The sequence below is a fragment of the Elgaria multicarinata genome, chromosome 15 (assembly GCF_023053635.1).
Source record: "Elgaria multicarinata webbii isolate HBS135686 ecotype San Diego chromosome 15, rElgMul1.1.pri, whole genome shotgun sequence".
Classification (NCBI taxonomy): Eukaryota; Metazoa; Chordata; class Lepidosauria; order Squamata; family Anguidae; genus Elgaria; species Elgaria multicarinata.
In genome coordinates, this window is record NC_086185.1 from 19,608,140 (window position 1) to 19,625,521 (window position 17,382).

Sequence of the window (17,382 nt, forward strand, 5' to 3'; positions counted from 1 at the left end):
TTTCAATACTTGCTAGACATTGTTAATGAAACATATTCCTATCAAAGCTCTCTCTATGGGTAAGAACAAATAGTATTTGTTCTAAAAAATTTTTTTGGAAAAAATGAGTATTAACTATAATCCCAGGTCACCATATTCTGCAATATTTATTGGCAGAAAGAGCCTTCAATTTTATAGCCTTACTAGTATCACATGCTTTCTGACAATGGGATTTCACTATGGTGTGAAATGAAGCCCTATACGTAGTTTACGAAGCTTTTGGGGTCTCTGTCAGATTGGAAAATGCAAAATACATCAAGATGTATTCTTAGCAATAGCTAAGGCAGCACTGAATTTCTCCCCATGCAAAAGAATAAATAAATAAATCATATTTACTTTGGCTTTAATGAGTACAGGAAATTAATATTAAAAAAAATTGCAGTCATGCTTCCTGTGTATTATTTTAAGCAGCAGAAAGTGTATATGCAAAATGGATCATCATCACTCTGAACAGAAGCATAATATGTGTGTTAGGACCAACGTGGAAAAAAGAAAGAATCACAAGACAGCAGATAGTTTCTGAGTTTGTCAGATCTCTTTGTCATGCTCAATGTTGAAAAACCAACAAATAAAAGGAGAAACACGAGTATTACTGGTGGTGAACATTACTAGAAATACAGCTTACATAACCCCACATCTATCCTTAACACTAAATGTTTCAGTTCATTCTAGGAATTGGCTTGACTTTACATTCAAGACGCTCAGAGCTTGTAGGTCGAAGGGGAGGGCCAGAGGTTACTAGGCAGCAAATTGCTGCTGTCCTGTTGGGTGTCCCACTCAAACAGCACCTTGGCTCAAACCATTTCCATTTTTTGTCTCATGTACCTAGAAGCACTGCAAATCAAGGGCAACTCAGCTGCAGGTCACATCAAGTTCTAAGTTTCCAGCTGAAATTACCTATTGACACGTACAATGGAGTAACTTGCATGTGCTATACAGCTAGCGTGAAACTTCCTGAGATTGCAAACACCCAGACTTCCTTTTATTCTAAACAATGTCTGCCAACTGAACTTGCTACCTAAAGCCCTGGGATCTAAAATGTCCTATACAAGAAGTGTTGCATATCCCACTTGAAAATCCACAGCATTTTTTTAATAACAATACTACTAAATTTTAAATTGTGGGTGCAATCAATTTATTCACTACAAAAGCTCTCACCACAACATGCTTGTGGAAACTAATACTCAAAAATGTTGGGGTATCATGCCCACTTTGAGACGAGCAGGGTGCCACAGAGAACTTAATGGACCAAGTGCCCATTTTTTTGCATGGGAGGCCCAACGTGAAGGGCTACTTCTTGGAGATGGATGCCTCTTCCTGTTAGGTAATGAAAATGTTGAGTGAACTTCCTGTCCTCAAAAACTAAGGGACTTGCAGATTCCACCTTAACTGAATTCAACAAAGCCATGTTTTCTTCACAGGTTGAAACACCATTCATGGATCAATAATCTATCAAACTTGTGATACCCATAGACTTGAATATTATTATTTTCCTTCACCCCCCCTTGTTTTCTTTGGTATTGGTAGAAACCATTTCTTACCTTGAGAGCTTATACCATCCCAAATAGTTTTCAAAGTGAACTATTTACGTCCTTCACCAATGGTATGCTTCTCATTCATCAAGTATCATTGATGAATGATACTTGAAATGGATTTCTTAACATCCAATGTTCCTAAACCAAAACTCTACAGTAGATCAGGGGTGGGGAAACTACTAGCCCTCCTGTTGTTTGTGCCTATAACTCCCATGATCCCTCCCCATTGGCTATACTGGCTAGGACTGACAAGAGTTGTAGTCCTATGGAATGTTTGGCATCCATATTGCCCACCACTACTCTAGACTATCTCTGCTCTAGATTAACATCAGGGCATTGGCTATCTCACCATTTAAAGTACATATAGTGTGTGTGTGTGTGTGTGTGTGTGTTGCAATGGGCAGAGCATTACAAGTCAGTGCAGTCCTATCTGCTTAAGGGACAGAATGCTTAGCAAATTGGTGTAGGTTAGAATGTCTTCATCTCTGGCCATAATCTGCTAAGATGTAACATGTTCATGGCTGATGCGATACAGTTGGAAATAAATAAGATGGAAACTATGGCACAAATTTCAAGATGGATATAATAAGCCAAGCTCCAGATGAATCCATCAAGACCTCATGAGCTCTTGCCTTGTGCTTTTAAGGTACTAGAAGTCATCTGCTCATCTTTAGCAATGACACATTAATTTGGGAGGGTGGAAATAACTATGGTTTGAAGCCCTTGAGATCACTCTCATTCATGAAACAATAAATAGGATCCAATGTTTTAACATATTAAAAGGACTATCTGTAATAAAATGTGTTCCATTTTCATCTTTGATTTTAGTTCTGCTGCTAATGAAAGGAAAAGTAGGTTAAGATTTCACCTCCTCAATATACATTGGGAAAGGAAGAGGAGAGAAACCCTCCCAGTCTTGCAGCATATTCCAACTGCTCCTACTTAATAGTGCTATTTAAGTATATGGTACCTTTCATCCTGAAAGATCCCCAAAGTGCTTTATCGGCACTAAGTGGAGGGATTGTTTCTCACATCACTGAAATTCTGTGCCAGCAACAGGGCACTAAAGTGGCTTTGGGAAAAAGATTTCAGAAATAATTTATCCAATTGAAATTCCAGGACAGGGGAATTCAGCTAGGGCAGAAGGCAATTACGGAAATTCACCAAGACTGCTCCCTTCCTTGGAGGCAGCTACAAGTTGATGCTATTTGGTCTGGTGATGTGGTCCTTGAGTTCCAAATTTCCTTTGGAGAAGATTGGGTGGACAGGTTTCATGAATAACTAGATTCTCCGTGTTTTGGAAGAGTTAGCGCAGAGCTGGCTGTTGAGTTTGTAGGCCTTCCAGGCAAGACAATCAATCAATCCTCTTCCCTTCTAGCATTAATATACGTATCTAGGGATGGGTGAATTAGCAAAATTTGAGCCTGCCAAAGCTCTCTGAATTCTATCTCAAAGCTTGTTCTGAGTTGACTCCATATCAGATTGTGAGCTTTTTTTTGATTTCCACATGAAAATCTGTGGATATTTGTGTATGTAAAATAATTGTGCTCATTCTTGAAATGTATCCATTCTTCTCCCATTGATTATAGTGTATCTGTGCACATTTTTCAAATAAGTCCATGCTTTTGAACACATTTCTTTTAGTCCACAAATCACAATGGAGTCTCAGAAACGTACTGAATTCACCTACATATTGTGTCTGGGTCCGTCTTCGAACTGGGTAAATCCTGATCAAAAATGAACTTAAACGAATTTCTCATATATCCTTGTATATATCTAATATTTGGCAGTGATCTTCACAAGCAGGCCCACAACCACCATCAGGAATCATAGAGAGATGGACTTTCTTCATTTGTCATGCAGACAACGAAGCTGTAGCTACATCTGCTCTAAGCTATTGTCTACACCAGTGAAGGAGGAACAATTGCAATATGGTGCAGGACTGTGGCTTTTTAAAATTTAAACTCAAGATAAATGTTAACCTCCCTCCCTTTCATTAGTGGCAAAAAATAGTATTCTGTAAGTTCTCTACACCATTGAATCTTTGCATGAGATTGAAGGATGAATGGGCCTTAAAAAATCATTAGTAGCAGTCTTCAATTTCCCGTTCTCCTAACTAGAACTGTAAACGTTCCAGGAATTTGGAAACCAGGGGAAGGGTTTTTATTATTTTTCCTGGAGGTGGCAGGGTGGGAAAAATGGAAATATTGTGGAAATTTGTAGATGATAATGATGATGATGATTTTACATTTATATATCAGCCCATAGCTGAAGCTCTCTGGATGGTTTACAAAGATTAAAAGACTGAACATTAAAAATGTATATACAAAATTTAAAACCATAAAAACAGCTAACACTTAAAACAACTTTTAAACTCTCAGCCAAGCCAAAGACTTGGGAGTCAGTTAAAACTCAACATATGCCGTTACTACTGCTTTATAGTGGTACTGTAGTGCACTGACAAGTGTTGGGGCCCATGAGACATCTTCACCAAGCAGGATATAACACCATGAAAGTGGTATGAGAGCGGTATATGGTATGTGTTTACCCTATAAAGCAGTAGTGTGGCTCCTGCCTTTTATATACTGCTTTCATAGTGCAATATCCTGCTTGGGGTAGATGAGGCCCCTGTGTAGAGGTAGCAATACTTATCAAATTATTAGTGGTCTGAGCTGGTCTTTTTTTGGACGAGTAAGCCCATTTGTTCACTGCTAACACTGGGCTATGAAATGAAAAGTTCAAATGTTTGTAAGCCTGTATTAAGAGACGATGTAACTAGACTCATAACAATGGGGTAATAATTCTATCAAAGATCTATGCATCAATATATATATAGAGAGAGAGAGAGAATTAGCTTTAGGCTTTCATGTAAATTGGATTAATATTACAACAAACGTTTTCTGAGAAAATGCAATATGCCTGTGATTAGCCAGTTGTGAAGAAAATATTAGCTTTTAAAGAGAAATGTAGATTTTTTATTTATTTATTTTTTAAAAAGGTAGTCAGGTATTCTTCCCCTAATTTCTTCCAAAAAATAGTCAAGTCCAAACAATGTTCCCACCCTGGAGATGATTTTGCGATTTTCAATTTTGTCTTCAAAATGGACACATCACTATTAGAACTTTCCTCTCATTTTTAAAGGATGTGTCCTAGCATAGATGAGAAAAATACTGTTAACAAAACTGCAAACCCATGTAGTGCATTTGTTAAAGTAACCATGGGAGATGCAATCTCTTCTGAAATGGGATTTTCATTGTCTTCCAAACTGCCTTATACTCATGCAATTTCCTGTACTTCACATTTCTCTATTTCTTCTTCTACTCAAACTAAAAACAGCAGCCAGCGTCATTGTGAAGCATAATCTTGAAATTGCAAATCAAGTTTCTAATGCATGTTGGCAAACATACTGGCAGGGCCATTTCATTTTCAAATATAGTGCTACCTCACTAATCAACAACTTTCATAGCTGGAACCTTGAGATATTGACATGGCAAAGAACACACTGAACTATAGAAGTGGACCAGAAGAAACTCAACGTAACATCTCAAAACTGGGAGGGCAATCATTCATCTGGGGCATATCATGCAAGAATGGTTAAACAGTACAAAGATAATGATGAAGAGAAAATACTTGAAAGGAGATTGTGGTCAACTGGGATCCCAAATGTTTGGGAATGGCTCTCCGCTTCGGTAATCCAGGTACAGAAGGACTTGTGCTGGACCAAGAAGGCTCATTTTGGCAGAGCTCTGTTATGCTGTTCTTGTGGGTGGGGGTAGGTGGGATGAGTACGAGGGCACCACAACAGCCAGGCTGCATAATCTCCTTGCGTGCAGCTACCTATTGAGCTTCTCATCTAAACCCACACCATGGTGTTCTTTCTGTTCCTACTTAGTCAAGGAGGATAGAAGTGTTACAACAGATTGGATGTTCAGCAACCCACACATCTGGCCTATAACATTTCTATATTTCTATAACAGTAGTTTAAACCTTTAGCTACCACTTCTAAATACCTCAGGTCCTGTGACTAACCAAGATCCTGAAATTCTGATTTTATGGCATCTCTCTTCCTCTCTTTCCACCCCCTTGACACTTTCTCTCTCCACACATACACTCATCTATTCCATAAAACCAGCCTTCCCTTCGGTGTCTTCATCAGCTGCAACTAGCATTGCACAAACATGATTGGCCCCTCACAAAACTCTGAGGAGAAATCACATTTTAAAAAAATAATACACACATAGAGAGAGAATGTGGTATTATCTGGGATATCGCGGGATCTCTCCACCACTAGATGGCACTAATGGGGACTTTCTGAGAAGGTTAGTTTCCAATTCCAAATCATGTGGTTGCATTTGAAGGAGCACGTCATGATGGTGGGAATACTGCGAGGACAAAAGCCCTGGTAACATTGTGGGATTTTTCCGGGATTTTTTTCCCTTTCTTTTTTTTCTGCATGTAGAGAAACTCTATGATTAATACCACAATTCAAAATTAAGAAGAATTCAATTAATTGAGTTGATTGATATACAGCAGCATTTCTGGGATAATCCAAGAGCCCCAAAGCCTCTTTCACTTGCATATTGATTCATTTTATCTTTCAGCAGAGGAATATAAATGTTATACTTTTAAGAGATCTGTTGTTGTTTTGTTAACTCTGCAAGTGTCAGAGGAAAATGCAACAAGAGACGATGCAGTTCTCAAAATAAAAATACATCATCTCATTAGTAGATTTGCTTAACTAAATCCAATTACAGTTGCCTGGGAATATTTGCGTATAACCTTAACCTGTCATAAAGTTTCCAAGGCACCTTAAGTAGGAAATGCCTGACTAAGCGAGATGGGCCTACCATAAAGAGGGCATTTGTAAGAAGCTTGGTTTAAAAACTGGTTCCTGTTTGGAAATGGCGTAGTCCACTTTATGCTGAGAAGCTTGACTGGGATAATAGCACATTTTCTATAAAGAATAAATTCTGGAAGGTAAGCCATCCCTAGTCCCTTCAAAGAAGTTCCTACATGAACAATTTAACACAGAACAATGGGCTCAAGATACAGGAAACCAGATTCCAGCTGGACATCAGGAAAAACTTCCTGACTGTTAGAGCAGTACAACAATGGAACCAATGGCCTAGGGAGGTTGTGGGCTCGCACACACTAGAGGCCTTCAAGAGGCAGCTGGACAGCCATCTGTCAGGTATGTTTTAAAATGGATTCCTGCATTGAGCAAGGGGTTAGATTCAATGGCCTTTCAGGCCCCTTCCAACTCAGTGATGATGATGATGATGATGATGATAATGATACATTCTTTGATAGCCACACCAAGAAAAACTGCTGCTGAACTACTCATGTTTGGAGAAAGAGAACCACCTTTAGGGACGTCCATTTATATCCTTCAATTATGAATTCTTGGGCAATGCTATATTTGTGAATTTTGATATTAACTGGTCTGAGCCATTCTTCCCTGTCGAATGTGAGCATTGGATCTTAGTTATACATTAAAACACATATTTAAAAGCATATTTAGTGATTAATACAGAAATGGGACAAAACAGATTTATGGGAGAACACAAGTGAAATTGACTCAAAGCAAAAATAAAGTGGTACACCCACCAGTCAATATCAGAAGGGAGACTGGTTTCACCTAGTGTAATTCAGGGCTATTTTGGAGAGGGAGGAAAATGGTGAGTGTGGTGCCGGAGGGGGGAGGAACGCTGTTGAATATTTGTAGAAAATTCTGCAAAGTATCCAGTGAGGCTGGGTTTCAGTCAGAACCCAACAGAACTCTAAAGGAGCTATCCAACATGCTAAATCATATCCCCACTGACACTGGAGCCACCAGCCTCCACTGCGAGAAAAAGAAATATCTCAGAAATTCCTGGGAAAATATCTGAGAAATTTCAGCTCAGCCCAGCCAAATGCAGTATAACGTTTTGCTTCTTAGAGGGCAAGGCTTCCTGAAATGTCACAGAACACAACAACGGCATATGCTCATTAAGAAGCTTCTTGCCTGGATTATTAAAATCATCTTAAAACATTACAGCCCAATTCAAAGACTTGCTGCACCAGCAAATAAGTGCTTAGCACAGATCTACCAATGCTTACTGCAGTATGTAAAACAGTTCGGATGTTTGCACAGGGTGGGGGGAATTTCCGGGTCCAGTGATTTTGACCTGCACAGAGATTAGCATCCACTGGTACTCACTCAAAGAATACGTGGCAGCTGTAGCAAAATGTGAAAATAATAAACGGAAATCATCATTATCATCACCATCATCTTTCTACCACACATGTGCACGTACGCATAGACACACCAACAAACACACTACCACCATTACCTTTTGGGAGCTATTCCAATCCTGCGTCTTTGCTTTTATTTTATAATAAATGAAAAGACCACTCGGCAAATAACAAATGGCATCTTAAACGCAACCGTAAAGTCAACAAAATAAATGCTTTTAGATTATTTTGTTTACAAATAATAATAACAATAATAAAGCATTCACATCGCTATTAGGGAATCGGATCACTAATTGTTCAATCCTGCAGCCTGGGGATAATGAATGCCTCTCTTTCCCTTCCTCGCTTGTTCAAAGTATTCTGCCAATGCCCTTGGTTACACTTAATTTGACATTAAATCAAATGAGCATAAAAATAACTTTGGAGGATAAATAGCACATATTTTGCATTGCCAGTATAGGGGGAGAAATGCAATATATTTCTACTCCCTTAAAAGTATCAAAAAATAAATAAAATCTGTCTCATTATTTTTGGGAGTGCTGTTAGATAGCTGTTGAACACAGAGTCAGACCATGGTTGAAAGTAATGGGCAGCAATGACTCTCTGGGGTTTCGGGCAAAATTCCTTCCTCGCCCTAACTGGAGAAGCCGGGGATTGAACCTGGAGATTTCTGCATGCCACAGTGGTTAAGCATTTTGAGCTAAACATTGGCCTGGTTCAGACAACACGCTAAACCATGCTGCTTAACCACAAATTGAATGCTTTAACCTTAATGCATTCCATTTGTGGGTAAGCAGCATGGTTTAGCGTGTTGTTTGAACCAGGCCATTATGGCTCATTTCTAACTAAGGTGGCTACATAACAATAGTTTAAACTAGGGCTGTGCACCACCCCCACTTACCTGCATCCGGAGCTTCGGAATGGTCCGAATCGCTCCGAACCTCTCCGCGCTGATCCGGACCTCCCCCGATCCACTTCAGTACTGGGCTTCAGAGGTTCAATCGGCCCACTCTGCTTCAGTTTCAGGGATCCGAAAAGGAGCAGAGCACACCCCTAGTTTAAACATCCTCACTATCTATTTGCTGCAAAAGGGTTAGCGGATTAACCATCGCTTAACGTGTTGTCTGAACAGGCCCCAAGAGTCAGACCATTGGTCTTTCAAGTCCAGTGTCGACATTGGTTGGCATCAGCTCTCCTTTGGATGAGGGATTCAACCAGAAACTTTCTGCATGCATGTAAGGAATGGACAACAGAAGGCTCACAATGCTATCATGATGTTCTTGAGTCAAAAAAAACCACCATTTAAATAAGGAGGATCAGGTGCCTTCATTGTAGGTAGAGATGTGTGTTCTTTTTTTGAAATTTACAAAAATTTGCAAATGAATGGAGCAACTCTATGTGTCTTTCTTGGGTCTAGGGGACTGATACCACCCCATCCAGGTTCTCTGTTGGTGTTAGAAAGCAACCACAGCACCCCTGGTTTGAACCACAGTTTTCCCAAATGTTGTGAAGTGGAACCTTCACTCTTCTCCTCTCATGGATGAAGGAAGGGAGAACACCTGGACCTAAGGCTCTCTGCAGTTCAATCTCAATCACCTGAACCATAGTATGGGTCAGGGGTGCACAACTTGTACCCTCCTGAAGCCCTTTACTGCAGCCCCACCAGGGTGTCCTGACTTCCCCCACCCCACAACACACATAATCCCCTCCACCTGTACTCTCCATCTCCCAGAGATCCTGATGTGTGTGTGCACACACGTGGCTCACAACCCCAAGCTAACATCACATACAAACGCCAAGGCCAAAAAGGTTGTGCACCCCTGTTTAGGCAGTGATCAACTGGCTCTTGTGCAGGGCACACGGTTGTTCTACTAGGCTATTAGCCAGCTTTAATTCATGTCAACGGAACTAAGAGCATCAGCAGACAAGTGTTTTATTGCGTGATCATTACTGGCACCTCACAGATTTACACAGGTCCTTTTCACCATGCTGTCCACCTCCCATGTATCTACTGCTCCATCTGCTTGTTTGTCCATCACAAAAAAGGACCCAGAAAATCCAATTCTTTGGGCTGTAGTGAAACTTGCCACCATTTTCTGCAGTGTGCAGGAGAAGCAGCACAATAAAAATAACCTATGAATGGGCCACATGGTTGTATGGGGAAAAAGGTCACATGGGGAAGAAAGGGGAAGTGTTCATCCCTATTGTGGGACAGAAGCAGGAAGTAATGAGATCCCCCCCCCATCAGATGATGCTCTAAAACAGTGGTTCTCAACCTTCCTAATGCCGCGACCCTTTAATACAGTTCCTCATGTTGTGGTGACCCCCAACCATAAAATTATTTTCGTTGCTACTTCATAACTGTAATTTTGCTACTATTATGTAGCAAAATTATGTAGCTCGGTTCCTAAGACCATCGGAAATATGTGTTTTCCGATGGTCTTAGGCGACCCCTGTGAAAGGGTCGTTCGACCCCCAAAGGGGTCGCGACCCACAGGTTGAGAACCGCTGCTCTAAAACAAAAGTTCCCAGTGGAAGAACATTCCCCCCTCTTTGCAAGACTGAACGTTTGAGCAAGTATGCTGTGAACTGACTCCCCACCCCACAATAGCTAAGTTAGATTTTCTTCTTCTTTTTATTCAAAGACTCTCCTTGCTCTGATTCTGTTTTTTCTTGTCCACCTGAAAAAAAAAAGGAAATTGCCTTCCTGGGGGGGGGGGTGAAGCCTCCTTCCCATTTCTTAAGAAGGAACGAGATGCAACACGAAGCATAATTGTTAATTTTTCAAAGAGCTGTAAGATATTTCTCATGGAAAAGCTTCCAGACAATGAGGGGGGGGGGGGAGGCAGTGAGAACTAGCCCTACCAATTTCAACACATTATAGCTCACATTGTTATCTTTTCACATCGTGCAAAAAAATAAAATAAAAAATCCCACCCTCGAGAGGCTACCCATCCCCATTAGAAAGAATTGCATTTGAGCATCTTTATGGGCCATTCTTTAATACGTTACTTAAAAGCACCTGTTCTTCCTTCTTATCAAACTGCTGCTACTCCCACTCTGGTATAATACCCTTCCTTCCATAGCACTTCAGAATCATAGCACACTCCACTTCTAAGACAATGAATACAGAAAGGCTACGAAATAGAGAGCACTGTGGCTTCTTACATCTCCGATAACAGAACTGGGATGCGGCAAAATACCCATGGATTTCCATTCCCAAAGTGGAAAATTGCACATTTGTCACTACAGAATAAGCATCTTCAGTAAAACAGGGATTCCAGGCTATTATCCCAGATCTGGCATAAGTTTGAGCTAACTTCACAGAACACAGAGGCAGGCAACACCCCAGTCTTTCCAGCTACATCTAGCACCTGGGCAACTGCAGTCCAGTCCACACCAGGAACAGTGCACGCTTCTGGTATGTTGGGAATGTTAAACCTATGCAAATTCAATTAAGCAATTACTCTGAAAGCATAGCGTCCCGTTTTCCAGTCCCAAATGATGGGCATCTTGCAGAACAAGCTGGCTGGAGCTCAGGGCAGAGTTAATTGAGCTAAAATGAAGATAAGGGAATTAGGGCTGTGCACCGCCTCAGAAATGAACCCCAAATCCGAAGCAGATCAGGGTGGTTCAGACCCTTCCGAACCAGATCCGAGGCAGTTCGGGCTAAGGCCGAGGCGGCCAGAAGCCGAACCCAATTGGCTCTGAAGCTTCAGGAGGGAAGACCCCCTTCCCCTTCCCCACTTACCTCCGCCCACCACCACTGGCTTACATCTGGTGGCTTCCACTGCCGACGATGCTGTAGCCTGTAAGTAGGCTGCGGCCTACTTCCGGGCCTCAGCATCATCAGTAGTGGAAGCCACCGGACACAAGCCAGCAGTGGTGGCGGATGGCAGATGCAGGTAAGAGGGGAAGTGGGGCTTACCTGGTGCTTCCACCATCCGCGGCAGCACCAGGTAAGTGGGGAGACTTTTCTGGGTGCCGGTTGTGCAGCCGGCACCCAGAATAGTCCGAGTCGCCTCAGAGGGCCCAAATTTCTCCTCGGCTTTGGCGCCGAGGTGGGTCAGGAACCCCCGAGGCAGTTCGGGGCTGCTTTGGGGGCTCTGGATTGGCCTCTGAGGTGGATCGGGTGTTGGGTGCACAGCCCTAAAGGGAATGCTGTTCTGAGGACATGCAAAGTGTTTTGAGCTAAACGTTATGGCTTAGTATGTCATGCGAACCATGACTTAGCGAGTCGTGTGAACGATTCCTAACTATGGTGGCTACATAACCACAGTTTAACCACATTCAATAACGTTTGCTGCAAAAACCTAACTATGGCTTAGCATTTTGTCTGAACAGGCCGATTATAAATCACCTAACTCATCCCAAGAGGAGCCCACTACAGATGCTCAGAGACCCTTGAGCCGCCTCCTCCTCCCTGTTTCTACCTGCCCCCTTCTCTCCTCCTGAGAAGTGGTGCAGTTTCAGCAGAGTGTGAGATGACAAGTGAATAGGAAGTGGGGTGAAAATGGAAAGAAAGATATGGGGATGACAAAAGAGATATCTGGCCCCAAAGCCCACCAGAATATAAAGCCAACGCTGCCAAGGTAACATATTCATATGCAAAGGAGGAGGCACTTGAATGGGACATCTAACGAGTGGACAGATGGGTTAAACACTCACCTTCTGCCCCATCCCCCCCCCCAATTCCCCATGCCTCAATATACCTTACAAGAGTAAACATAGTGTGGGGACCCTTATGCTTCAGAGATTATGTCTAGATTCACTATCAGAAGCGATTACATTTATTTATTTATTTCGTTTTTATACCGCCCAATAGCCGAACCACTCTGGACAGTTCACAAAAATTAGTCTAGATGCACTATCAGACACACCACCTACAGACATAAGGGCTATATTTTTGTAAGTGGCCTAGAGAAAACTATCTTAAATAACCAGGACAATCTTCTGAACAAGTAGTACCTCATGCAATTTTTTAATAACATCCTGCCCTTTCCAAAACAAGATTCATGTTAAATATACAATGTTTGTATAGTGACAGGATTTGCAACGAACTTTTCACTTGGTGAGAACACACGAATTCAGCACTGGCAGCTTTATGAATTTACTGTAATTAGTCCTCTCTTTTATAAAAGCAGGTGAAGTAGCATTAGTGAGAATGTGAAGCTATTTTAACTGGGTGTCATTGTCGTTTCCACCTTCAAAAGAAAACCATGACCAACTGCTGTGTTCCACCAATCTGTGGAAGGGGAAATACGTTCAGAGATTTCAGCTGGATTTTTGAGTTAACCATATATTAAAAATGTCATCTCATTTCAACAATAAAAATTGATAAAAGCAGAACACATTCCTGCAAAGCTGTTCATTTAAAAGAAGAAGAAAAAAGATGAATAATCAGAAACTGTTCTAGCTGACAACTAGAGTAAAGGGGCTTTAAATTCTCCACCAATTACAAATAGCTGACTGAAATCATGAGCCAGAACTGAAGCAACAGAGCTACTAATGATTGACCCTTCCCATCCACTCATTCCAGGAAGGCAACCATTGGGGAGAATATTGAAAATAATAAGGGGGGACCCCACAACTGCAAACTCTCTAAGATCTCCCAGGGTTGAAACAACTTTAGGGAGCCATTGTCAATCTGAATATGTTGGAGACTGGTTTAATTTACTGGTACACCCTTTGCTGGTATTATGCATACAAGTAGTTTTCTCTAAAATATGGTCGAGGGATATATGGGAATTTTGGTTTTGCTCACAAAATATGAGAGCGTGCCCAGTTCAAAGCTCCAAACTCAAGCATGGGCTACAAGGAGATCTACACTAGTACATGAAACGTGGTTTTTACAGTCATTGAACGTTTTGTTTTTGAACAATTTAAAACGTAGCAGTTTTTAAAACGTTTACTTACTTTTCTCTTTCCGTGGGAATGCAATCCTTTTGGCCACACTAACAAAACAAATCCGTTTGTTCTTTTTCCCTGTGTGCCAATTTCCCTTCCCACTTCCTCTTCCCTCCACCGGCAAACAAACCAGGAAGCAGCCTCTCAAAACTGAAACTAAAAAAAGGCTGCAAAAAAGAGGCTGGGGGGGGGAAGAAAAACCCCAGCTCCAACTTTGGGCAGGGAAATGACATAAACATGCCCCCCAGGAATGCGATTGGCTAATTAAGAATTACAGGAAACCCATTTAATACGACGAAATCGGCCACGTCATACCAAATAGAACGACTTATTTCAGAGAAGTTCAAAATAAAAAACGGAGAACAGACAACAATAAAACGTCTCAAACTGAACATCATGTGGTGAAATACTACCAAATCCACACTTAAAAAAGGTAAGACACGTTCTAACTTGACTAGCGTAGATCCCTTCTACATGTCTGCCAAAAGTATTCATAAGTTGTCAGAGACGTGCTTGAGTTTTCCTACCGCTACCAATTCCTGCTATGGCTTCGGCTCCTGTTTCTCACCATTGCCCCTATTTCCCTGCTTGTGGTGGGGGGAAAGGGACAGCCAGTGAGCAAGTAGGCAGTGGCATCTACTGCTCCTCCTTTTCACCCCCAGAATCATCTGGGCCACAGCGAGAGGCAGGTGGACAAATGGCTTACAAGGGTAAGGGTGAGCCAACTCCGCCGTACCTTGTCACCGCTGTTCTCTGGGCAAGGGTAGAATCAGCCATTGAGACCATTAGGTAGGGTGGCCTGTATCTCCTGTACTCCTGTATCTTTAACAGTTGCATAGAAAAGGGAATTTCAGCAGGTGCTATTTGTATATATGGAGAACCTGGTGAAATTCCCTCTTCATCACAACAGTTAAAGCCGCAGAAGCTGTACTAGAGTGACCAGATTTAAAAGAGGGCAGGGCACCTGCAGCTTTAACAGTTGTGATGAAGAAGAAATTTCCCCAGGTTCCCCATATATGCAAATGACACCTGCTGAAATTTCCTTTTCAATACAACTGTTTAAGATATAGGAGCCCTGTCCTCCTTTTCATACGGTCACCCAACCATTAGGTGATCTTGTAGCCCTGCTGCTTGACATCCAACTAGCTGAGCTTTGCATTCACTTTAGTTATGGATACTGATGAATCTACCTATCCCTGCTTTCCTTCAGCAGACTCGAAGAGCAGAGGGAACACAGAAGTAATGCAATGAAGCCGGCAAACATCCAAGCATACAAGTTTCTATCCAACGGGGTTCAGACTTAAGAGAGGAGTGATGCAAATAACAGGCAGAGATAAAAACACAGACAACCAGTCTCATACATTACACAATCCAGAGGCAGAGTTGATAGGTAGTCCAAAGATCAATAACAAAGAGTATCAATTCCAGGACATGGTGCAGGACTCAAGGTGCTAGAAGAATCGTGTTGTTTAAACACTGGCTAGATCTACAGTGAAGGCTTTTAACCACAGAGGCTGCTAAGGTCCACCCAGAGCTCAGCTGCAGTAATCAGAGATGCCTCTTCAGAGCCCTACTCCTGAGGAGTCTCTTTCTCCTGAGGAGTCCTTCTCTGAAAACAAGCAATCCCTTTCACAGGGGCCCTACTGTCCTGTTGCTTGAGCCCACAGCACTACTAGGGGCCAGGGGGTTCAGCCTCTGCCTCACAGGTAGAATCCCCTCCTCCTGATGGGGATGCACCTGCAACCATTACCCCTGACAGCCCAAGCTCCCACTGGTGTGTTGGCAGTATGGGTCTGGGGTACTCTCTGAGGAGCACTTCACCCATGGAACCATGACATCACCAAAGATTTTTTTTCTTCTCATGGTAAAATGCCTAGTAGACCATTATACCTTGGCTTCTGGAATATTTTGATACACATTTACTTGAAAGTCAGGTCTAACTCTGTTCAATGAAACTTCCAAAAAGCAGAGGATTCGCCTTTAAGGAAGAAACTGTGCTTTATAAACCTTGCAGGTGTACAGAGTGAGAGACAACACACAACTCTCTTAACTAAGTAGGATTGAATGTCATAAACCACAGTGCAAATGGCTTGCATTACAGATCAAGCAGGAAAATTGTGTTGGGCTCATACAAAACAAAAAGATTTATCTCATGCACCTGGAGGACTCTCTCCTTCATTTTCCTGTGGGCTCCACGGCCTGAGACGGTGCAAAGGCTCTATTGAATTGTAAACCAATACATTTCAGTTGTACTAGAAACCAGGTTGCATGCACGCTTGCTCAAGAAACGTACAAATTTCATAACAGAAAGCTTGATTAACATCACTTCATTTAAAGCCAAAGCACTCTTCCCTGCCAGAACCAGCAATGGAAAAGCCTTTTTCTCTTTTTGTATGCACAGGGATTCATTATTTGATCGTAGCACCTCAACGTGCTAAACTCAAAAAGCAGCAAAGCACTTTCTGATCTGCACAAAAGGTTATATAAAAATCAGCACATGTGTGCACGCGCTATTCATGTCTCTGAAAGTACATCCTAAGGAGTCCCATATAATGAAACCTCTCAAAAGATGGCAGGGATTTCATAGTCCTGACATCTCTGCCTTCGGTGGCTGTATGAGTGGCTATAAAATTCACAGGTGCAAAGATATAACACTGGTCTCAGAAAGAATTCCAGATTTCACTATTGAGGGCTTCCTTATTGATAGCGTTGGAAAGGGCTTGAACAAGTAGGAATGGGGGGAGAATACGTTCTAATGCAAAATCACCTAATTTTGCACTTTTGAAACATTATGTGAATTCAAACTCAGCCTTCTAAATCCACATTTCATTAAATTTTACAATGGAGTTCAGCAATCAAAAAATGAATATGGTGTGTGTGTGTGCATGTTATACACATACATTCTATTAGACAATTTGCTTGCCAAAAATGTGAAGATTAGGCAACAATGCATTCAAAATTACATTAGGAGAAAAGTGCACAAAAATGCTTATGAATTTTCTTATAAACATTTTTTTAAAAAGTCAAAGTTTGGGATGAAGCAAAATCAAGACTAGAGAAATTCTCAAAGTTTGAAACAAACTTAAGTTTTGGAAACTGAAAACCTGAGAAAAACTAAAAATCGAAAGACTGACCCCTCCATATTTGTAAGTCATGAAGCCCTGGGCAGGAAACCGGCTGCAGTAGCAGGGTCTTCGCTACAGTAGCCCCAGCCAGGGATCCTGAAGAGCCATTGGCTGTCTTTTACACCTATGCCCCCCATTACCCAAATTGTCAGGCCTTTAACACCAATTTAAATGTTACTGAAAATGCCTTCTTTCATTCCAAAGTCATGGCAGCTTATGGAACATATATCACAGCTCGTCAATAGAGCTTTGGCTATTCGTCGGTATAAAAATGTAATGAATAAATAAATAGATAAATAACTAATAAAAATGAGTGGTTGCAGCTTAGGTTGACCATATAAAAACTTCTGTAGGGCTCCTGTATCTTTAACAGTTGCACAGAAAAGGGAATTACAGCAGGTGTCATTTGTATGCATGCAGCACCTGGTGAAATTCCTTCAACACAACAATTAAAGCTGCAGAAGCCCTGCCCTCTTCCATATCTAGTCACTGTTGTGATGAAGAGGGAATTTAGCCAGGTGCTGCATACATACAAATGACAC